Raw genomic sequence first — 24,569 nt, forward strand, 5'->3', positions numbered from 1 at the left:
ATGTGCACATGCAAATGATTCCAGACCGCATCTGACAAAATGACTGAAAAATCAAAGTTGGACGGTGCGAAGTGTGATTCATGCTGCAAGATCAGAACTGTGAGATCCGATGGTTTTACAGCTTCAAATCTGTCTCATCAGCTCATCAGCCTCTCGATCTAGTAAAGCCTGCAGGCCAGCAGTTTCTTTCTAACCTCGATAAAGATCACCGAGTATCGTGCAGTGCCGGTAAAAAGATGCACATGTCATTGTTTTGTTCCGGAATGATCATATCACATAGGAGTATATGGCATCCGTATATATAAAATAGTACAATTTATTTTTGCAGTAGCTAATCCGCTAAAATCTGATGATATGAAGTTCCTGCATTCTTTTTTTTTTTTACAAATTACACAATACAACCCACTGAAAGCACAACGCTGTTAAATCTTGAAAAATTCGCTCCCATAAAGAGTCGAACCTAGGACCTAGGTGTTACTGATGCTAACCACTAGGCTACACGCCCTTTCGCAAATAACTGTATTCTAACTAAACAAATATCCTCATATATTCTTGGTAAACATGAACAAATTGTATAACCAAAGAAATTAACCATAAAGAAACTTAAAGTACATACATGGACTCGATGTCTCTGGGAGAGAGCCCCCGGAGCTCTCCCGCCGGCCCCCGGGGATGCCGCACCAAGCCCGCCACCACGACCTCCGGAGCCGCCACCTTCCCTGCCGGTTTCTAGCTCCGCCGCCACCCCCTCCGCGGGCCTCTCCCCAGCCTCCAGCAGTGTCGGTGTAGAAGCCCCGACAACCACCGCGCCCCGCCACAAGCTAGCCGCCAACGGGACCAAAGTGAAGCAGCATGCCCGATGACGCCTCAGGCCAGTGCGGCTAGCCCAGGTATGTTCTTCGTCCCAAGCTGTTAGGCCAGGCGTTGTCTTCCAAGATCGGCTTCTCGTCGATTTCTATTCCACTGCCACCCCTTCCTTGGCTTTCCTCTCCCCTCCCTGGCGACCATCTGGTTCATGACAGCTTTGCCGGTTCACGTCTCCTGCTGCCAAGTTGCCAACCTGCTTTCCTTCCACCTAACGGCCTCCTCGGTGAGGCTCTCGGCTAGGGTCAAGGCGGAGTTCATCTTCACCATTGAGGTAGCTAGTACGGACGTCGCAATGGTCGTCTACCTCTGCAGGCCCATCGGTAGAGACAAATTCAAACTTTCCCGCATTTGACTCTTAAGAGTGCGAGTTCCGAGGCGGATAAGCTGACCCAAGCATTTAATCTCTCTGCTCCTGCTGCTGGCGCCCCAAATGTTGCATCACTCTGTGCTTGATGTGGGTTAGCCCTCGGACCATCTTCTCCAGCCGATCAAGCGCGTCGAAGCTGAGATGTCCGAACCGGGCATGCCACATCCACGGTTCCTCGGTGTACCTTACCGCCAGGCACACCGGCTGCTCTACCTTCAGGTCGAGCAGGTACAACTGGTTCAGGGACCTCTTCACCGTGGCAAGAAGTCGCTGCTCCCGGTCCCTGATCCTAAGGACTCCGTCCTTGATTAGTACCTCGCTACCGCGTTCATCCAGCTGACCAATGCTGATGATGCTGGAACGTAGCTGTGGGATGTAATATACATCCTTTAGCGTGCGGTGCTCCCCGTTTTGGCACCTGAAGATGATGGTGCCGCGCCCTTGATTGCCACCCGTGAGCCGTCACCAAACTTCACCGTACCGGTAACATCGTCGTCGAGGTCAGAGAAGGATGCCTTAGAGCCCGTCATGTGGTTGCTGGCACCAGAGTCCAGATACCACCGCTGCTCCTGGTCGGCGCCCACATGTCCAAGGTAGACTTGGGCGCGTGGTTCATCGAGGTTGACAGTCTTCAGGGCCTTTCCAGGTCCTTCCACTGTCTTCACCTCTTCCTTTTCCTCGGCCTCGACGTCGTGCAGTGCACAAAACGTCATCAACACGATAGTGGCCTCATCATCATCAGCTTGCGCCAGATGAGCCTCAACCTTCTTCTCCTGCTTGTGATTTGGGCACTCCCGTGCCCAATGGCCCATCTTCCTGCAGCGCCGACATGCGTTGGGGTTGACCTACTTCTTCTTCTCTAAAGAAGCCTTGCCGCGGCGCTTGCCATCGCCACCGCGGCTGGAGAAGGCTGCCTTCCCGGAGTTCCTCTGAGCAGCCCACTCCTCTTCCATCAGCAGCAGTTTGCCGCTGTCCTTCGTTGTTGTCGCCTGCTCCAGGCGCTCGTTGCTGTCCACCGCCCGCTAATGGCCTATCACATCCTCAATGGTGAGGGTGGACAAGTCCAGCATCGTCTCTATGGAGAGAGTGATCTGGATGTACTTTGCTGGCACGGAGTGGAGGTACTTGGACACCGCCTCCTCTTCGTAGATGGTGACGCCATGGCTCTTCAGCTTGCTGATGAGCGTCTACAGGTGGATGGAGAAGTCCTCCACTATTTCACCATCCTTAAACTTGAGGTTGGCGTACTCTTGCTTCAGAAGTTGGGTCGTCGCCTTCTTTGCGCGGTCAGAACCGACGCGCATTGCCGTAATAGCCTCCCACGCCTCCTTAGCAGAGCTCTTCGCCCCCAACGTTTCCATGTACTCCGCTAGTACAGCAGCGAGGATAGCCTACAACGCTGACATGTCATCTTTCTCATTGTCGGTGCCCTTATCAACAGCATTCCAGAGCCGTTAGGCTCTAAGCTTGACCTTGATGGTCATCGACCACTCTCCATAGTTGGTGCGAGTTAGCGTCAGCCAACTGGTGTCGCTGACCTCCCACACCGTGCGAACAATGACCTTCGGTCGTGGCTGGGTAGCCACAACAGTGCCACTGTTGTCGCCCATTTCTAAACCGCCCGTCATCGCCAGCGGTTATTCTGGCGACGGCGCTTGTACGGCTCCGATACCACTTGTTAGCCCATAGGATCACCGGCTCAGGTGAGTGAACCACTCACCAGTCTTGTCGAGCATCCGCTAGTGTTGCCGAGCACCCACTAGCTCAGCCAACCACGAACAAGTGTTGTCCGTCCCCACACACTATAGCTAGAGGTTGAAGAAGAGGGAGAACAGAGCATACATACAGTACAAGACACCAGCGTTGGCTGAAGCCCTGTATGGGAGATGGCAAATCTAAACTCTCTTAGTTGTCATGGCAGTCTATTTATACAACTCTATTCATCTAGTCCTAGTACAGAGCATATGCTGTAACAGTAACTAGATAACACAGCAAGACTGACTTCTGCGTCTGTCCCTGCATGTGGCTATAGTGCGGCAGGTGAGCCATTCGGCGCCTGCCTCTGCAACGGCTATAGTACCACAGCAGGGGGCCTTTTCGACGCCGCCTTCCCTTGTTGTATGTTCACACAAGGAATCAGTAGTTTATTCTAACAACCCCGCCCAGAATCCACGAAGATGTTGCTCACCCCATCATCCTCCTGTGTTGCTGGGAAATTTGGAAGCACAGGAACGAGGTGGTCTTCAGAAGACTTGAGCCCAGCGTTGATCGCCTTGTTGCGGCGTGCAAAGAATCTGCTCGATCCTGGGCCTGCAGGATCCTTAGACTGAATGCTTCCTGGCTGCTAGATGGAGCAACTCGTTTGATATGTATCTCCTCCAATTCTTTACCAAAATGCTGTAATCCTATAAGTACTTAGGGGCTTGACCCCTTCCACCAAACTGCTACGCCGGCATCTGTGGAGTGAAAATCAGGTGAGGATCGTTTTGATCCTCCCCGTCGTTGACGTCAAAAAAATTTAAAGAAAATTAAAGGGAGACAATACATGTACATTTTAATTTTTTGTACATTACCAACAAACTAGAACCAGTGGAGCCACCGCCCCGAGACCTCCGCCCCGAGACCTCAGGCAGTTGTTCGGAATCGTCGGTAAAGTGCAAATAAGGGTCCGTTTGGTATGGCTCCTGGACCAGCTCCAGCTCCAGGAGTAGTTTCGCTGCTCCACCGGTCAATCCACGTTCGGAGCCATGGGAAACCCGCTGAGAGAGGCGAGGAGAGAGAGTAGGAGCCAAAAAAATGTAGCATCCTCCGGCTCCGTGACAGAGGGTGGGCCCAGAAGCGGCCGGTGGCCTGATTTGCCCACGAGGAGCGTCGGCGCGGGCGACGGCGGCGTAGGGGCATCGCGGGGTGCACGACGGTGGCGCGGAGCTCGTCCGGCGTCGAGGCAGATGCGGCGCGCCTATGCTGGGGCGCAGCTTGATGAGGACATGACACCCATGCATATGACCATGTTTGGCACATGGTATGGAGGGGTAGGAGGTCAGCAATGGTGTCCAAGTCAAGAAGGAGGTCCGAGGCTAATTCGGTTCGAGTCCCCGAGGTGGAGGCCCAAAGCAACTCAAGTTCGAGTCTGCCTTAAACTGGTCACCCAGGACGCATCCGGACTCCGTTTTCGACGATCCACATATGGTTGGAAAGCTAATTTGATAAGCAAGCCAATCCAAGTGGTTTCATGTCAAAAGACATTCGGAATCAACGGGAATCGTCAAAATAAGTCAGCGTCTAGAATCTGTCAGGGTGCTGCGACACCGTCTTTTGGTCCGTTGGACCGTGTATCGTGTTTGGGCCCATTAGGGGGCACGTCCAGGGGGGTGACGCCCAAGACTCTATAAATAGCAGCCGTCACTCTCCTTAGGGTTTGGGTTTTATTTAGTTCTTGATTTCCTCGTGAAACAGACGTCGTTTTGCTGCAACTGTCGCTGCCAAGGCCGCTTGCTGTAAACCAAGGCCTAAATTCTTGATCTTGTTCGCCTGTGGCGATTAGTCCTTTCGAATAAAGACTTGAACTCCTTCTTATTTTTATAAGCCTCATATTTATTTGTAATTTCAGATTGCGTTCATCCCGTTCTTGCTTGTGTTCTCAATTCGCTTGCAGGAAAGCCTTCTCGGCGAGGTCAATCGCGTTCGCGTGGTTGATAACCAACGGAGCAGTGGTGTAACAGTTGCAGGGTCCGAATCAGTCTTGGTTCGAAGCCTAGATCGTGAACGTCGAGTCTCCACCAATCGACGCTATCATACCTATCGGAAGATCGGGCCTAGTCTACACCACAGCTCATGCGGAGGCATCGGGTCTGCCCCAGACGGCGCAAGGATGGATGGCAGAGGCGCACGAGGATGCAGCCGCAACCGCAGTGCTCGGAGGCGCATGCGAGGAGGGAGGGCGAGCGCATGGCCGCGCAGCGCGCGTAGTGGCTGGAGCTCCGGACGCTGAAGTGTAGGGGCGTCAAGTTTGGAGGAGAGAGCTGGCATGGAGGGCAGAGCCGGCGCAGGCGCGGAAGTACGGCCCCATGGCGCGCTGCGATGCGTAGGAGGTTGAAGGAAATGCGTCGGATAGATGGATAGGCCGCGTGCGGTTTGAACGAACAGACAAGGTTGGAAAAAAGAAAAGAAAAAGAAAAAAGGAAGAAAGGGGTATTATGGACAATTCATCCTTTTGGATAACCAGAAGAAGCTGTTTTGTCAAACGGTCCAAAAAACTGATTCAGCTCTCCAGGTGAATTTGCTCCACCATTGAAGCCACAACTGAAGCTATTTTGGCTGGAGCCAGAGCTCTACCAAACGGGCCCTAAGATTTTCATTGTATTATAGAAAAATATTGTATCTTTTTAGAGCAACTTAGCAATCTAAACACACTACCTATTCTACATTTGGGTAGTGGATGCTAAAAAATACACTCTAGGCTACTTATCAGACTTCCAAATTTGTTGGCCCAACAAATTTCTTCTTCCACTATCTACTTATGTTGGCCAACAAGTGACTACCAAAATTTTTCTGGTACAGGCGCACTTGTCTTCCTTGCGTGTGCTCAGCAAATGCTGCCATCCTACCTCCTTGCTGGCGCCGCAGCGCACCACCAGACCTCCGGGCCGCCCACCCCCGGCGCCGGCCCTCCTCCGCCGCGCCCCTTGCCCTCCACCGATCATGCGCCTAGCCGCCACCCTCAGCCTGCCCCCAACGCGGCTCCCTAACCAGGCGCGGTGGCCTGCATCCGGTGTGGCAGCCTGGCCGGGTCCATCTCTGCTCCGACGAGAAGAACACGAGAGAGAATGCACATGTCATTCTCTACTAGAATTAGTTTGGGTAGCCAATTTTAGGTAGTATTGCTGGAGTTGGGAGCAAAATTTTGGTAGCCTGAGTTCCCCTAAAAAATGAGGAGAGTCCTCAAATAAAAAGTAGGGGGCCCTGATTTGAGGGTCCTTGTTAAAGTTTCTCTTATAGTATCTAAGAGTAGTTTCTTGCTGATTTGGCATCTATCAAAATCACATATAGTTTCAATGGTTCCGTTCCTAAATAAATCAATTCCTAGAATCTGTGCAAGTCAAACTATCTTAAGTTTGAGTAACTTTATAGAAAAGAGCAATGACATCTATGATATAAAATGAGTATATTATAAAAATGCATTCTATGGTAATATCTAATGATACTAATTTGATGTCATAAATCTTGACAGTTTTTTCTAGAAATCCGGTCGAAGTTTAAAATTTTTAACTGAAGACAAGCCTAAGAATCAATTTATTCAGGGACAGACGAAGTATGTGCTAAAAGTTAATATGTTAAAGAAGTATTCTTTAGAGTATTAGTAACTCTGAGAAACCAGCCATATAGCTGGGAATCAGGGGCGGATTTGGGCCTGGGGCCACTTGGGCCACGGCCCCAAGCATGGGCCAAATTCTCCCCTTACAGTATAGGTATTTTTTCGGCCTAGCCCTAGTCATTGGGCCAAATCCTTTGTACCTCTGGCCGAGAAAAAAGAGGAGAGGCAGAGTTGGCTAACTGCATCGCGTGGCGGACGCGGGACGCGGACTCACTCTCACGACCTGATGACTCGAACCCTAGGGTTCTCCTCTGCGTCTCCGACTTGCCGAGCAGCCGATCGAGGCCCCAGCGGTGCAGCCCCCAGCCCCAGGCGCAGGCTCCTCCATGGCTCCACTCAACCAGGTGCCGCCGCCGCTCTCGCTTGCCACCACCTGAGCGGCGAACCACGCGGGCACACGGTACCAGGGGACTGCGTGGCATGCCAGCGGCCGCCTGCCGGCCAGCCTAGGCCTAGCATGGAGGCGCACTAGCCGTGGCCGGCCTGGAGTGGCTGCAGCCCGCAGGGCGCTGGCTAGTGGCTGCTGTGCTGCAGCATCAGGCAGCAGTGGTGCAACCTGTGTTGTGCTATATCCTTTCTGAATAATCGTTTTGCTGAAAAGTCTACTCAACTATTGAGATGCATTGCTTGTCTAGATCCAAGGATTTTTTTACCAACTATGACAAATCCAAAATATTAGAGGTGGTTAAGATTTATAAAGCTGACTTATACTCATATGACCTTTTATGCCTTAGAGATCAAATTGACATGTTCATTGGTGAAGTGAGAAATGATTCTAGTTTTGCTAATTGTCACGACCTTGGAGATCTTAAAACACATAGTTTTTCAATTGGTTTATCGCCTCGTTGTCTTAGCCTTGACTTTGCCAATTGCGACCGCCACGGTTTAGAGAGCCTTTTCAACTATGAAATTTGTCAAGACTAAGTTGAGGAGTAATATGGGGGGGGGGGGGGGATTGGTTGAATTATAGGATGATTTGTTATATTGAGCGAGATGTCTTTGCAAAGATCAAATATAAAGATATTTTATATCACTTTCAAGTACTGAAGTCTCGGATAAAAAAGTTACCTCCATTACCTCAAACTAGAGCAAGTGGTATGTTGTATTGATATTTTCTACCTTTCTTGTCGAATGATCAAATTATGTTTTATGGACTACATTGCTAATTTGTATGTATGTTCAGGTTCATATGATGTTGTTGATGAAGATATGATAGGCGAGGCTGACCCAAACCATCATTAGGTAGGTAATTTTGTAACCACAATCATGTTCTATCAGTTATGTTAAGGATTTAAGTATGAACTTGAGATATAATCTAAACTTATGCATTTATAAGCTAGTTTTGTTATCTATCGCTATTAGACCCGGTGCGGGTGTTATTTTGATCCGATGCTATATACGCTTTGATAGTGGCCCTAGGCGTCAAAGTCAAAGAGCTCTACCACTGGCTGGGATAGTTTTTTCCTAACAATGCCGCCGGCGGCAGCATGCAACTGATGGAGTAATAACTCCCAGGAAACCAGCCCTCAGCTGGGGCAGCTTTTCCCTAACAACGCCGCGGGCGGCCGCGTGCAACTGATGGAGTGATTTACTTGGGTGGATGTTTCCACAGTTCAACGGGCAAAAATATATAGGCTCATGATGCAATCTCACGCCACAAGGCATGTGCCTGCTGCTACGTGTGAACCATATATTAAATAATCATAAACTACATATATATACTTATAAATTACCTATAGTTATGTCACCGTTAACTCAAAGTAAATAATATTTCAACATGTATACAACATATACATTATTCATATATATAGTTTATTAGTTTGAAAAAAATATTTCCTTAACAAACTATGTAGCTGGCACTGATAATTTGTTTTAAACTGTATTATAATTTTATGACAATAAATTTCATAATTCGTTATTTTATATATTTTAACAAAACATTATGTCATATTAGTGCTTGTAGTTTAATTATTAGCACTCTATCTTTATAGAAAACAATAACACTACGCCAAGGATTGCTTGTTAGTGCCGGGTCGGAACTCTATCACGCTTTTAGACAATCAACATGTTCACTTGTTGGTTTTAGACAGGGCTTATCAGCCAGCCAATAATATTTTTCTCTCACAACAAATCAGCACCAGTCGGGCTTATTAGCCTAGAAACCAACCAGGGAAGAGGCTAAATAATGTCACGAGTCCACTATCAGGTTCTAGACCAGACAATGATAAGCGGTTAAAAACCAGAAATTACATTGCCGGACAACGATGAGGCAAGTCCATCACCACGCGGTTCTAGACCCGGCAATGATAAGTAGTAAAAAGCCTAGAAAATGTGTATTTTTCTAGTTCAAACTCAAGAAAATGTTCACATTCCTCAAGCGCTCATACTAACTGAGCTACACTACACATGTATCTATACAGCCCATGTTATTCTTTTAACTATACAATTGTGAATGTTATATTGTATATTTGAGACTCCAAATGATCTCAATTTTAAAAAAGTTGTTAACTACAGAGTTGTAGATCTCGTCGAGTAGTACAACTTTGATGTTAACTTTGTGTCCATTTGACATTGTTAATCATATCAAATCTGACTCAAGAGCTTATATTTAATATTTGGACTCGTAAACCATCTCAAATTAAAAACTTGTCAACTACAAAGTGGTAGATCTTTTTAAACTTTATAATTTTGATTTAAATATTATCTTCATCTGATCTCTTATGAAAATATTATGATTTTTTTGTGCAAAACAGTCTATTGTGTATCACTACCAGTTGAAGCCACGAACCCTATTGTTGTCGGTTAAAACCACGAACCTATCACTGCTGGGTCCAAAGCAACCAGCAGTTATAGTCCGACTGACGTAGTGTAACATTGTAAATATAATTCTTTAATAAAGGAACTTTAACATCTTAAGTGCGAAGATGCAGGCTAAAACTACTATTTATGGTATCATAGTAAATATAGATACGATGACCCAGACCATTTAATATATAAAACAAAAAATATGAATAAAAGACACAATAGACACTAGAGTTTGAACTTAGTACATGGATAAACAAATGCAAGAATTTAAAAGATCAAAATTTGAAAGTCAAAGTATATTTTCATGATGTGAAAAAATATATGCAACTAGATCTGATATAACTTAAGCTAAGGTTTAAACTAAATAAATATTAAAAATCCACAGAAGCGCAACATGTATTAAATGCAAAGATGAAAAAATATAGAGTAATTATAAATATATCAAGGCTTGATAGAGAGGATATCATGTTAAATAGATATTGTGTTAGAAAATTAATAGAGAGAATAAAGGTAATCAATTCTGATTTGTTGTATATATTAAATTTATCAAAAAAATATTTTTTTTCAGGCAGCATGAGTTGATGTGCTAGTTAGGTAAATTAGAGTGAGGTCGTGAAAACCTTTACATCCCCTAACTCACATCACTGCATGCTATTTTGGTGGGATTGGGTGATTCTGTTTGAGCCAATGCAAGTTTAGAGGTACCAACAAAAGTTATCTAGAAGGAACCGGTCTCTAGCGGGTAATGCCCTTGTAGAGTTGCAGTCAAAAGAAAACTGCAGCGAGTTAGGGAACCCACGAGAAACCAGCCCATACAACTGGGTGGTAAGGTTTTGCCTAACAATGCCGCCGCCGGCCGCATGCAACTGAGGGAGTACTAAGAACACCCAGGAATATAATGAGGAAACCAGCCCTCAACCGGGGCAGCTTTTCCCTAACAACGAACGCCGGCGGCGGCCGCGCGCAACTGGAGTACTTCACTTGGGTGAACAGTTTCTATAGTTCAACGGGCAAATATATATATATAGACTGAATGACTGATGCAATCTCGCGCCACAACTCCCACAAGGCATGCATGTGCCTGCTGCTACGTGTGAACCATGCATATATGTGACACTGACAATTTATTTTAAATTACAATAAAATTATTATATATGACAATAAGTAAGGTTTGTACATATAATTCTTTAATGAAGGAATTTCAACGTCTTGAGTACAGTGCTACTAGTAATTATAAGATGTAGGCTAAAACAACTGTTTCCGGTATTGTAGTAACTTTGATGAAGAAAATGACAACATATCTATTTTTACACCACTGAATGTTATTGCTATGTAGGTATTGAAAGAGGGATCGAATTCTTGCCGAAGCATGTATGAGGTACCATCGTTCAACCGTTTTTTTCTCGAATACGCAAAAGATTTACGTATCATTTTATTACGAAGAAGAGTTCAAACATACGGACAACGCGCGTATATCGAGCGCCGAAGGAGGTCGATCTAAAACAGTTGTACCATCGTTCAACCGTTATAGCTAGAAACTATTTATGAGTTCTCTGTGTACAAGCATACATTGGCTTGATCTAGCTAGCTAGGGAGAAACAGTAGTATCGTTGTAATGTACACTATTGGAAACCGGCACTTTGCCGAGTGCCGGAAGCTTTGCCGAGTGTATTTTATCGGGCACTCGGCAAAGACGGCTTTGTCAAGTGTTTTTTTGGCACTCGACAAAGATGTATTTTGCCGAGTGCTATTTTTCGGCACTCGGCAAAACAAAATGCGTCTTTGCCGAGTGCCTTTTTCTGGCACTCGGCACATATGTATTTTACCGAGTGCTATTTTTTTGGCACTCGGCAAAATGCGTCTTTGTCGAGTGCCTTTTTTTTGGCACTCGGCAAAGAGGCATTTTGCCGAGTGCCATTTTTTGGCACTCGGCAAAATGCGTCTTTGCTGAGTGTCTTTTTTTGGCACTCGGCAAAGAGGCATTTTGCCGTGTGCATTTTTTTGGCCCTTGGCAAATCATTTTTTCAAAGCAATTTTTGAGGCCCTAAATGAATTCAAATGAAAAACTTTTCAACTATAAAGTTGTATAATTTCTCAAGATCTACAAAGTTTATTTTGATCATTTTTTCATTTGACAAAGCGACAATAACGTTGTTCATAAAATCTATATCTCTCTCATATCTCTAATATTAGTTTCATGAAAGTAGAAGAGAGATATATAAAATTTGTGAATAATGTTACTACCACTATATCGGATGAACAAATGACCAAAATAAACTTTGTAGATCTTGAGAAGTTATGAAATTTTGTAGTTGGCAACATTTTGATTTGAAATCATCTTGTCATGCAAAAACGACGTTTGAATTTGAAAATTTTAAATTTTGAATTTTTCAAAAGACCTCGGATGGAAAAACTTCCTAAATGAAAATTGTAGATCTTCAAAAGTTATGAAACTATGTAATTGACAACTTTTTGATTTGAAATCATCTTATCATGCAAAACTACGTTTGAATCTCTCAAATTTGAAATTCAAAATTTTCAAACGACCTCGGATAGAAAAACTTCCTAAATGAAAATTGTAGATCTCGAAAAGTTATGAAACTTTGTAGTTGACCATTTTTTGATTTGAATTCGTTTAGGGCCTCAAACAAGCAATTTACTCTCGGTTTAGTATAATATATGAGGATAGATAATAGAATCTTGACACAAGTGTAGTGCAGTGGTAGAGCAGCAGACATACGAGGGAGAGCTCGTGAGTTTGAATCCCGCCGGCCACGTTAGCTGTGAATTTTGCGCAAAAAATATAGCAACTTCAATGGCCGGTGACGCTGGACGGACGGACGCTGGCCGGTGGCGGCCTCCCCCGAAAAAAAATTTTGCTATTATTTTTAGATTTTTTCGTATTTTCATTTTTCCGAGTGTAAATCTTTGCCGAGTGCTTTTCCGGCACTCGGCAAAGCCGACAAAAAGCACTCGGCAAAGGCTTCTTTGCCGATTAATTTTTTGCCGAGTGTATTTCAGGCTTTGCCGAGTGCCGCAGGCACTCGGCAAAGTGCCGGTTTCCAGTAGTCGTACTTGCTCTGTCCCTAAAAGAATGCAACAATGGATTGCGTGCCACTTTAAGGCCCCGTTTGGTAGGGCTTCTTCACCTGCTTCAGGAGCCGTTTGGAGCCGTTTTCTACCAAACGGGGTAAAGTAAAATAGCTTTACTTGTGAAGCCCCTAAAAACATGCTCTCAGAGTGATTTGGGGTGGGATGGAGCCAAAAAAAGTGGCTTCTCCCGGTTCCTCCTCCAGGCCCCTAAAACATGCTCTTACTGATAAGCCATTTTGCCAAACGATTTACCAAAACCGCTTCAGCTCCACCGGTGGAACTGTTCGTGGAGCTGAAGCTAAAAAAAAATGACATCACTAGTGAAGTGAAGCCCTACCAAACGGGACCTAGGTGCTTTACATTTGTCCAAGTTTTTAGTAAATAATATTCATATTTATGGCTCCAAATTAATTTATTATAAAAATACATTTCGTAATTAATCTAATAATATTTATTTTATATTATAAGTATTTATACTTTTTTTATCTATAATTAGTAAAATATAATATACTAAAATACGATATTTTTCTAGAATTGCATTCTTCTGAGCACGCAGGGAGTAATTGATAAGGTTCGCCGTCATATCGGAAAAAAAGGGGTCCAAAGTTTTACGTGCAGTAGCTGTAAAGAGAATTGCTTTTGTCTTATCGATGATTGTTCTGAGATGCGAATTTTCTAAAGAGATTATTATTTGTCCTCTAAACCGCGTCCATCCAGCGAAAAAGCTGTTGAACAGGAATCATAAATATGAATTGAGTTTTGAGAAAGCTGAAAAGAATTGCTCAAGAAATGGTCATAGCAGAGCTGGCTAGCTTTTCTAGAAATTCCATTGCTCATTGAAATAATCCCGATTATATTAATTATTAGCAGCTGTAAAAAATGATAATTGGATGACTCAGCAGCGTCTACGATGTGTTTTTAATTTTAGCTTATGATAAAAGGAAGGGGTGGCTCACTCAACTATAGAAAGTGAGCCTAGCTCAACTGGTTGGGTGAAAGATGTGGCAATGCATCTAACCACCTAGATTCAAGTTTTGTCTTCAACTGAATTTAGATGCCTATATTCTTTTCTTAATAAAATACCACCTAGTTCCTCCTAGGTAGGATCTCATTTTTTGCTGGCTTAACTAATTTTCTCTTCTAAAGTCTGAACTGAAACTGTATAAACTTTGCCCAAGCAGAAATTTGGATGCGCGTTATGCATAGGGGTAGGCATTCGTTAATTAGCTCGTAATCTTATCCATGTGTTGGGGTTATAATACACCGGGTATCTCAGGACACCGATTAGTTGATCACTCGGACGGCCCACGCTGGTCCAACTAGCAGAAGCCCAACAATCATGGCCCATCTAAGCCATACGAGATCTAGGCCAAACGCGAAGCCCAACAATCGTGGCCCATCTAAGCCATACGAGATCTAGGCCAAACGCTAATAATGGGTGGACCACCATGACCTCTCCCACCTTCTTTTGCTGCACACTACGCAGCACCACACGACCTCTCCTTCGTCCCGACCCCTGAGAAGGAACGGGAAGAGATCGAGCTGTATCGGGTATGCCAACCCTGACAAGGACAGGCATGCCCCACTCACTCCGACAGGACTGAGGGGACAACAGCCTCGAGGTAGACGCCATTCCTGAGCCACGCTGCGTAGATAAGACAACATCGCTAGGTGGTGATGACTGGTACGGAGACCCACCGTCCAAATACGGTCCGACAAGACAGCCGTACGACCCTACCAACTACAGGATGAGGCGCATGACCCTGGCCTTGACTTCCAAGACCGGCCAAGCCACCAAAGACCTTGACCCTGTGGCTTGGGATCGAGGCCACCAGCACCACGACCAGCAAAGGTGACCGATGACCCAGGGGTGGCTACCTACTCTCTCATTGTTGCCACAATGCCACTGGGAGAACAGGAGACAATGACGAAGGCCACAACAATATCACGTCGCGTAGGACAGCTGGTGAATCACCACCGTGCCAACAGTGCCGTCATGACTGACACTGTAGCATCACGCCACGCCATGCCGCGACGTGGACACAAGACCATGACAACAACCATGCCCGGACGTGCGCTGACGCTAGGACAAGACGACCTTCCTTGTAGGCTCACGCCCACTCGGTCGGGAGAACCTCTCTCTCTATATGTAACCTGGCCCTTGGACTCTATATAAGGGTGGCCAAGTCTCCCTTTCAAGGGGATGGATTCTCGAGACTTCATTCGGGTAGTCCCTCACCTTGCTCCTCCTACCTCTCACCCTCTTCTTACACACCCTAGTGTAAGAACTTTAGAGCATTCAACCGAGGAACATGCACTCGATCTTCTCTAAGATTGGACATAGGGCTCTGGCCTGAACCAGTATAATTGCTTGTATCTTTGGATACTACCATCATCTTCCTAGAGCAGCACGACACACGTATAAATTTACTAGCCAGTTATCAAAACACCGACAGTTGGCACGCCAGGTAGGGGACAGTCGCGCACTCTCCTTGTTGAGAAGGAAGCGATGGCTCCTCGCACTCTTGATGGAGTCGTCCACGAAATGGTCTTCGGTGGCCGCATTCGCCATGGGAACCCTGAGTTCGCCAATGTCGTCGGGCTAGTGCCCATGTTCACTTTCAGCCCCAGCCAGATCCTCCGCCCTAGAGCCCTAGACTCCATTGTCTACAGTGGATAGACTCTTAGAACGGCCCCCGGTGGCCGCATCCCAGAGTGCACCCATGTAGGAGGGCAAGTACCCTCTTTCACCTCCAGCAATGGCCAGGTTTTTCGCCCTGGAGACATGAGACCCATGGTCTACAATGAACACGCCCATGGAATGACCCTCAATGGACACTTCCTTCCAACACTATTGAAATCCTCCTATTTCCCTAGGGCCAAAAACCCTAGGGAAAGGCTCAGATACCCTAGGGAAACCAATTTCCCTAGGGTGAATCATCAGGAACACTCCCTAGGGACTGTTTTCATGGGAAACCAATAAGTTCCCTAGGGTATTGCTAGAAAACCCTAGGAAAATCATCTTCCCTAGGGTAATTTTACCCCTAGGGAAATCCGCTGACATGTCACTCTGTGGGGGTATATCATCTTCCCTAGGGTAATTTTACCCCTAGGGAAATCTGCTAACATGTCACTCTATGGGGGTATGGCCCCGGTATCTACAAGACAAGACATGGGCCACACCATCAGAGGTGGCCCAGCCCATAAGATCAAGGCGTGCACGGCGCTGCTCGGCGTGCACCGCAAGCTATTGTATAGTACCAAATAGGATACTTGTAACCCTACCCCTCCAGAGTATATAAGGAGAGGCAGGGGTCCCCTACTCGACATCTCAATGCAATACATCAGAACATAGGATGTAGGTATTACATCATACTAACGGCCGAACTTGTCTAAATCTTGTGTCTTGGTGCTTGTATTACCATATTGCTCCTGATCTCGGTCACCTCTACGACAAATCTACCATCGTGGGATACCCCTCGGTGGACTGCCGAGCATCTTTTATCGATAGTTGGCGCGCTAGGTAGGGGTGTGCACTTGATCCCATGGTGAGCCAGATGGACCTGAAATCAACAGCGCGTTCTCGTCAACAATCTCGTGGAGATCCATGTTGGTCTACGGCGACGATTCATCGCCGGCTACACCAGCCCCCATGATAGCAGATCCAGTCTCGGAACCACCTCTGAGGTTGTCTTCACCAACAACTCACCGCTCGCTAGGTGCTCGCTATCAACGCCGATTAGATAACGCCATACACCACCGACCAGATGTTCTATCTAAAGCTAAGTCACGCTTTAATATTTTTCTAAATATTCTCCAATCTCCATATATCGCCATGATATTTCTTTGAACTATTTTCTCCATGTTTGCTCTCCAAACAATTTCCGAACCCCCAAACAGTCGTGTTGATGCTCAGACACCTCTAGAGACGACCCTGTCTCCGGCTTCTCCCTACACGTGATATAGGCTCCGCGCTCTGCGTTATTGGTGGTCAGCAGTGGCTCCTTGGTCACGCCTATTCCTCCTACACGTGCATGGGCTGTGCGCTCGATGTTATGGACTATGGGCTAGCTAGGGTTGGATACTTAGCTACACACTAACTGGTCGGACGGTTTATATTAAATATAAATACATCTTCGCTCCAACTGATCGCCGAGCTACATATGCTATTTTTTCTTCAGAGTTAATATATCTTTACATCATGTACTACAAGTTCTACATATTTGTATTGTAGGATCATCGTCCAAGTGATCGGACCACCTGGTGCTCGGACTTCTCCACCGATCAACTGGTCGAACCGCTTGGTTTATGGACTCCGTCGCCGACCAGTTGATCGGACTGTTCGCCGGTCGCTTCTACTCGATGCTCACTTCATCGCCGACCAGTTGGCCAGACTGTTCGTTGTTTGTGCTTCATCAATAGCTACGCCGGTTACTCCTCGGTGCTCCAATTCTTTGTGCTCGAGGACTAAGTGGGCACACTTCACCGCACGGACATCGCTAGCTACGCCAAAAACTCCTCGCTACTCGGACGTCACCAGCTGCGCCGAGGACTCCTCGGTGTTCGGACATCACCAGCTACGCCGGGGACTCCTTAATGCTCGAACATCGCCAGCTACGCTGGGGACTCCTCGGTGCTCGAACATCGCTAGCTACACCAGGACCTCCTTGCTGCCCGGACGTCGCTAGCTGCGCCGAGGACTCCTCAGTGCTCGGACATCGCCAACTACACCGAGGACTCCTCGATGCTCGGACCTTGCCAAATTCGCTGGGAACTCCTCGGTGCTCGGACCTCATCAGCTTCGCCAAGAACTCCTCAGTGCTCGGACATCACCAGCTACGCCGGGGACTCATCGGCCATCGGCAGCTATGCTGGGGACTCCTCAGTGCTTAGACATCGCCAACCTACGTCGGGAACTCCTTGGTGCTCAGACATCACCCTTGGTGGTTGGATCTTGCTATGTCTCATCGGTGTGCTATCAAGCTGCTCCATGCTGTTTAGATCAGGGTGCAGAACTTGGGTAGCACGTCTAGGGTCTTGATACACGTATGTTGGATGACGTCGGCAAAGCTTTCAGACTTCTTTTTCTTTGACCCTACTACAAGATTCATTCTTCATCTTCCAACAGGCTCGGGGACTAAGTGGGCACACTTCACCTTACAGTGAATGTGCGCCTTTCTCATCTCGAGGCTACGCCCAGGGACTGGCTGCCTACTCGGCTGGTCTTCTACTTTATGACCCTAGCACCACGTGACTATGTCATCTACTATCAAGCTCGGGGACTAGCTATGGGGGTATGGCCCCCGGTATCCACAAGACAAGACATGGGCCACACCATCAGAGGTGGCCCAGCCCACAAGTTTAAGGCGTGCACGACACTGCTCGGCGTGCACCGCAAGCTATTGTATAGTACCAAACAGGATACTTTCCTTGTAACCCTACCCCTCCAGAGTATATAAGGTGAGGCAGGGGTCTCCTACTCGACATCTCAACGCAATACATCAGAACACAGGATGTAGGTATTATGTCATACTGACGGCCGAACTTGTCTAAATCTTGTGTCTTGGTGCTTGTATTACCACCTCGCTCCTAATCTCGCTCACCTCTATGACAAATCTACCATCGTGGGATACCCCTCGGTGGATGCCGAGCATCTTTTGTCGATACACTCCCCAGCCTACGTGTAAAGGTCATTTCCCTAGGGTAAAAATTTGTAGGAAACAAACAAAATGTAGGTCATAACATTGAACAAACAATATATAATTTAATTCAAAAAATGAATTCAAATACAAATCTAAACATGGCACAATACACATGCATTTTTCCATCAGTATTCAACATTCATTAATTCATATTGTTTTAAGTTACAATATCTCATTAGAGGCACTGACACAAACAACACTTGTGCCATCAAAATGACCAAAGTGAATAGAACCACATAGCATCATAGTATAAGTACTAAGCCTCTGTTCATCTACAGTACAACATGCCAAAGTAATGGAAATTCATCATCCCCTTGGGAGTACGTATCCCCACCACTTGTTGTGGCATTCACTTGACCATGATAGACTCCATAAGCGATCCTACTCAATGTTTCCTCCAGAGTTTCCATTCCAACACATGATACAAGAGTACCAATCTGCTATGCAATTAGACAATTGAAAATACAATTAATAATAAGATAACAGTTATGATTCAATTCAATGTATAGGAGTGTAACTAAACTGAAGGAAGCGTGCAGTGATTGTCATGCTTGATGCATGCTGTTGTATTTCACATATTCATAAAATTGATAATATATTAATATTTCACTACTACACTCGCACATTTCACAGCCATGTCGTAACCCCTATCGTAGTCTGATTTCGGCCTCGGTAATAAGTTGTCGGCAGTGATAGTCATAGCCATCGCCATCGCTATTTGAGACCAACTGGGATCTTCACTACACCGCTGTTTTGGCTTATCATCCGTCCGTGATAAGGTCCTTACTTCCGCCACATTGGAGCATGGCTCGCTTGTGTGGGTATGCACTAACACCGCCGCATGACTTATGATCCATCCATGATCAGATCCTTATTCCATCGCATTGAGGCCCAACCCGCCTGTGTAGGTGTACACTAACACCATCGTGTTGGCTTATAATCCGTCCGTGATTAGGTCCTTGTTTCCATCGCATTGGAGCATGACCTGCCTGTGTCGAGGCGAACATCACTATCGCTTCAACGAATGAACCGCCTAGTCATAGGGCATCGTTACCGTTGCATTGCAGTACGATCCGCCCATGATGATCCTTTAGTCGGTGTTGGGTTACTAAATGATTCGGTGAAGATACACTATTGATCCCTGCCGCATCAGATGAATAGCGGCGGTGATGAGAAACACAACCAACGGCCCGTACAATTGAGGGTGGCAGAATTGCTTTTAGTTTTCATAATGTATTTACTAATTCAGCTGGGCCTTAATAACTTACTGAACACACTCCATACATATATAATCATTACACATCATTCATCATGTCCACAATGAAGAGTACTTATTATAATAACAATGCTCGACACTAACATAACAACTGTGTCAACTGATGAATTAACACAAGCAGTACATAGATAGCATAATAAATGTTCTGCTCCCTACAGACTTATATAAGGTAGATGTGCTCTGCTCTTTTAGATTGACACTCCTTGATTAGCTTGGTAGCCAATGCATGATGGAACCCATCTTCTTCCTCCCATAGCCATTGCAGGAAAATCATTCAAAAGCACCGAGACTCTAAAACCTACATAATGCAAAGCAACATAATTAATAATTAATAATATTCAACATACCATTGGTTTATGTACAAAGCCAAAATTGGACTATATATAGACTCAAAACAATTCCCTACCTGAACAAAGACATGGCCTAGCAACAAAATACATCATATGCACCTTTACTGCTCTGCTAATGACTTCATGAACAAAGGAACATAAGGAAGATAGTGAGGTCTGTTGATACATAGACTCCAGATAGGTCTAGAACAGCGGATGACCCGTGTAGGGAGGACATGAACTTTTCCATGGTTCATGTCATATGCAAGCAGTGTTCTGTCCTCCCCAACAAGGTGTTTACACCAAAATTTAGAAAGAAGAACGCGAAAACTCGAAGCTTTTAGGATTGTGTCATCAAGTTATCGATTAGATGTGAATCGGTGTTAGCTGATTTAGATGCGATGTCAGAATCGACTATTTTATAGATGACGTCAGCAGACGACGTCAATGGGCTATGCTTGAATGGAGTTAGGAAGATGTGTCGGACTCTACGAAAAAGGAAAATTAGGGTCCAAGTTATTGTTAAGTTAGAAAGTTTTCTTTTATTCCAAGAATTCTAATGAGTCATATTTGAATAGGATTCATATTTAAGTTTTGGATATAAATATTAGACCCTGGTTATTGTACAAAGGAACGAACGCTCAATCAATACAATCTTTCCGGCTATTGCCATCGCATTAGGTGTAGGAGTATTGTAGATCTCGGTGAGTTCTTCAGCAAACAGGGCTGCATCAACTGATCAACCTCCAGCTTGCTTGTGAGTACTGTCACGACTTGTATTGTGCTTGTAAAGCTGCATCAGCTGATTGGTCTTTTATGAGCTATAATATAAGTTAGTTATCGATCCATATTATTGTTTGTAAGGCTACATCAGCTGATTGATCTCTTAAGAATCATAATATAGATCAAAGTTATCAATCTTGTGTTAAATAACTTGTTGTTTAATACAATATCACCAGTTATCGAATCTCCTAAGATTAGTAAGATTTTTCTTACTATTTTTGGTTGATTCATCAGTTATCGATCTTGTTATAATTAATGTTTTATTAATTATAACAAATCACTCGATTGAGATAGAGATAGATCGGCATCATATCATCTTAATTGATCATCCTTTGATCTGGTCATGCTTTAAATCTTATAATTGATGGCTAAATTCCTCTAGATCGGCTATTTTATCTCTATTCGAATCAAACATAGTATGCATCCAAAGACATGTTTTAATCTTGAATAAACTCACTACTTAATGAGATCTAATCTAATGATACTACCATAACTGCATCGATCCGGTTGAACCCCACTAGTAAGGCTTTAGATTAGAAATTATCGATTAGTGGTTTTATTCATGATCAAGATATGTACTCTATTTGTTTGCTATGACCGCATCAGCTATTTTAGCCGATTGCCTATACTCTCACGCATATAGCATGTTTTCATGAATCTATCAACATATAGATGGTTTTATAGATTCTTTGACTTTAGTTTGTTATCATTATCATAGCTACATTGATCCAATTGACCCTCACTATTGATGATAATAGATTAGACTCAAACTGTTTGTAGATTTATTTATATTAGATAGTCGATTTGTTTGCATGTTATACTCTTTTCATCAAACTTATCGGCTCGATGCTTTATACCGATCATGTTCCATTTAGCCAATGATGTTTTCTTATATCGCTTGCTGGTTACCAATTCTGTAATCAATGACTGTATCAATCGACTATTTAGTAGTATATATTGGAATCTTAAGGAAGGATCTTCTAAATTTTGTATTTGGGTGTGTTGTACTTGTTTTTGTCTCGATTAATCAATAACCATAAATATGCTATGATCCATGGACATCGGTTATTTTGATTTACATCATCATCATTTAACATTAGCCGATCATCCTTAATCTAAAGATCTTTATTTCATGAATACGCTGGATATCAACTATTTAGTCGATAGCCTTATTGAAGTGGCTACTTAGCTGCATATTTAGAACTATCTGGAGCAACACTGACATGTTCCACCTTAAATTGCTGATAAGATTTCTTCTCCTTATCAATTGTGGGTCAAATTGACTGGCATATCATTGGGTTTTCAGAATTGGCTCGTTCTATATTGAAGCCAAGCAGATCTCTGGTCTTGTTCTACTTAGATTTTTCAGCTTGCTGTGTGTTGATCACATCGTCACATTTTTGTGTCAACACACTTATTGGCATGCCTGGTGGGACCACAATCATCTTGTTGGTTCACAACAACAAGGACATTCTTATGGTGCCTTATGAAGAGTTACCTGATAAGAATAAAGATGTCATTGGTAAGGCTATAGAGGAGTTTTAGAACAAGTGCTTGTTGTCATACACCAAAATACATGACAATAAAGTTATTTAGAATATCCACTACCGAGAGTTTTGATGCATGGACAGTCAGATATAGACGAAGCTAATGATAGGCATTTCTTTGTACAAGCTGTGAACAAATCTATTCATGATGCAATGCTAAATCAAAATACAGCTTTTTTGAATACATTCCACAATATCATAAAGGAGGTGTTTCATAGATTTCCACATGATCAGGTTGGACTGGCTTATTACAATATTCCACATCTATTGACTCAGGGGACTAATTAAGCCGATACTAGCCATCAAGAAGCAGCACTAGCTAAGAGTGATGATGCCTAAGCAATTCAGAATTCATCTGAGCAAATTCAGGGTGCTACTATTAATCAAATGCAATATAATCCTGGATCATCAGTGTAGTATGTGCAACAACCGACATAGCAAGTTCAGAATCAGATGGTTAATTTTGGTACATCAGGCCAAATACTGTCGTCGACTCAAAAAATAGCACCGTCAGTTCAAAGGATTTATAGAGATATAGATCCTAATGTTTTTAATCAGAGATTTCAAGCAGCAAATCAGCAAGGGGCTCGACAGATAGATATTCCACAAGGATATCATCATGGTTTAGATTATAATACCCTTAATATGATTCCAAATCTAGGGTATCAAGGTACTCAGAATTTTAATCCATAAATGGGTCAGCAATTGCCAAGAAATCCAAACTCAAATGCTAATGAATTGTTGCTCAGAGTAACCAAAATAATGAAAAATCAGTTCAGTTTAAAACCAAAAGGGCAGACCTTTTCGTACAAATGTTCATATCCAGAGTGGTATGATTTGGTGGCCCTACCTATGAACTATAGGCTTCTAGAATTTGCTAAGTTCACTTGTCAAGATAGCACAAATACAATAGAACATGTGAGTCGATATCTTACTTAGTTGGGTGAAGCCTCTGTTGAAGAAGCATATTGAGTTTGTTTCTTCTCTTTGTCCCTGTCAGGACTAGCTTTCACTTGGTTTTCATCATTAGAGGTTAATTCTATTACCAATTGGAGTGACCTTGAGAAGAAATTTCATACATATTTCTATACTAGGATAGGGGAAAGAAAGATCACATATTTGACAAATATAAAGCAAAGAGTTAATGAATCGGGTGCTGAGTTCCTTCATAGGTTCTGAGAAACAAGAAACTTATGCTTTTCATTGAATTTGACTGATGATCAGCTAGCTGCGTTGGTCGTTCAAGGAATGTTGCCAACATGGAGAGAAAAGTTGCTTGGGCAAGAATTTGACAACTTAGGTCAATTGGCTCAACGGGTGGTAGCACTTAATAGTCAATTCTAGAATATGCGCAGAGATACCCGATTCTAGAAGAATTCTGCAATCGCTGAAGCTTATAATCCATATTTAGTCAATGATGATGAGGAGGATGATGAAGAAGAGGAAATTGTTGTAGCTGAATGGAATTGGGGTAAAAAGATAGTAGTGGTTCCAAATCCTTGGGGAAAAAAAGTTGAAGAAAGTTATGATTTTGATGTTATAAAAGCAGACAAACTTTTTGATTTCTTGCTTGAGAAGGGACAGATTAAATTGCCTACCAATCATATTATATTACCTCCCAATCAGTTGAAGAATAAGAAGTTCTGCAAGTACCATAACACTACTTCTCATACTACTAATGATTACAGGATTTTTTGGCAACATATTCAGAGGGCTATTCAGCAAGGGAAGCTTAAATTTGATACGGCTCGAAAAATGAAGGTTGATGATAATCTTTTCTCAAAGGATTAGAACATGGTTGATGCTAACTTATTCAAAGGGAAGACTAAAGTTTTGACATCAGTTAAGGCAAGAGAAACTAGAACGGTTGATCTAGAGATGCAAATATCGGCTCATGAATATAAAGAACTTAAAAGGCGTTGTGACCAATAAAAGAGCCGATATGAACATGGAGAAACATTAAGAGATGGGGCGATGAGACCATGTGTTACTACTCAAATTCTGTTGAATAAATGGCAACGGTAGAAAGAAAAGGATTATCAGCACTGGTTAGAAGAGAAATAATATCAGCATCAATAAGAAGAACAGAGATATGAAAGAGAACAAACTGAGTAACATTGGAATTGCCCTTTCTTCAGACATTGTTGGAATGAAGGTTTCAGATCTCTCTTCTAACCAGCGCTGATAACCCTTTCTTCAGACATTGTCTGAAACCTTCATTCCAACAATGTCTGAAGAAAGGGCAATCCCAATGTGACTCAGCTTGTTCTCTTTCATATCTCTATTCTTTTTGTTGACGCTGATATTCTTTCTCTTCTAACTAGCGCTGATAATCCTTTTCCTTCTATCGTTACCATTTATTCAACAGAATTCGAGATGTAACACATGGTCTCATCGCCCCATCTCTCGACATTTATCTCTACTCA

This window comes from Miscanthus floridulus, chromosome 3 (genome assembly GCF_019320115.1).
Source record: "Miscanthus floridulus cultivar M001 chromosome 3, ASM1932011v1, whole genome shotgun sequence".
In the NCBI taxonomy this organism is placed as follows: Eukaryota; Viridiplantae; Streptophyta; class Magnoliopsida; order Poales; family Poaceae; genus Miscanthus; species Miscanthus floridulus.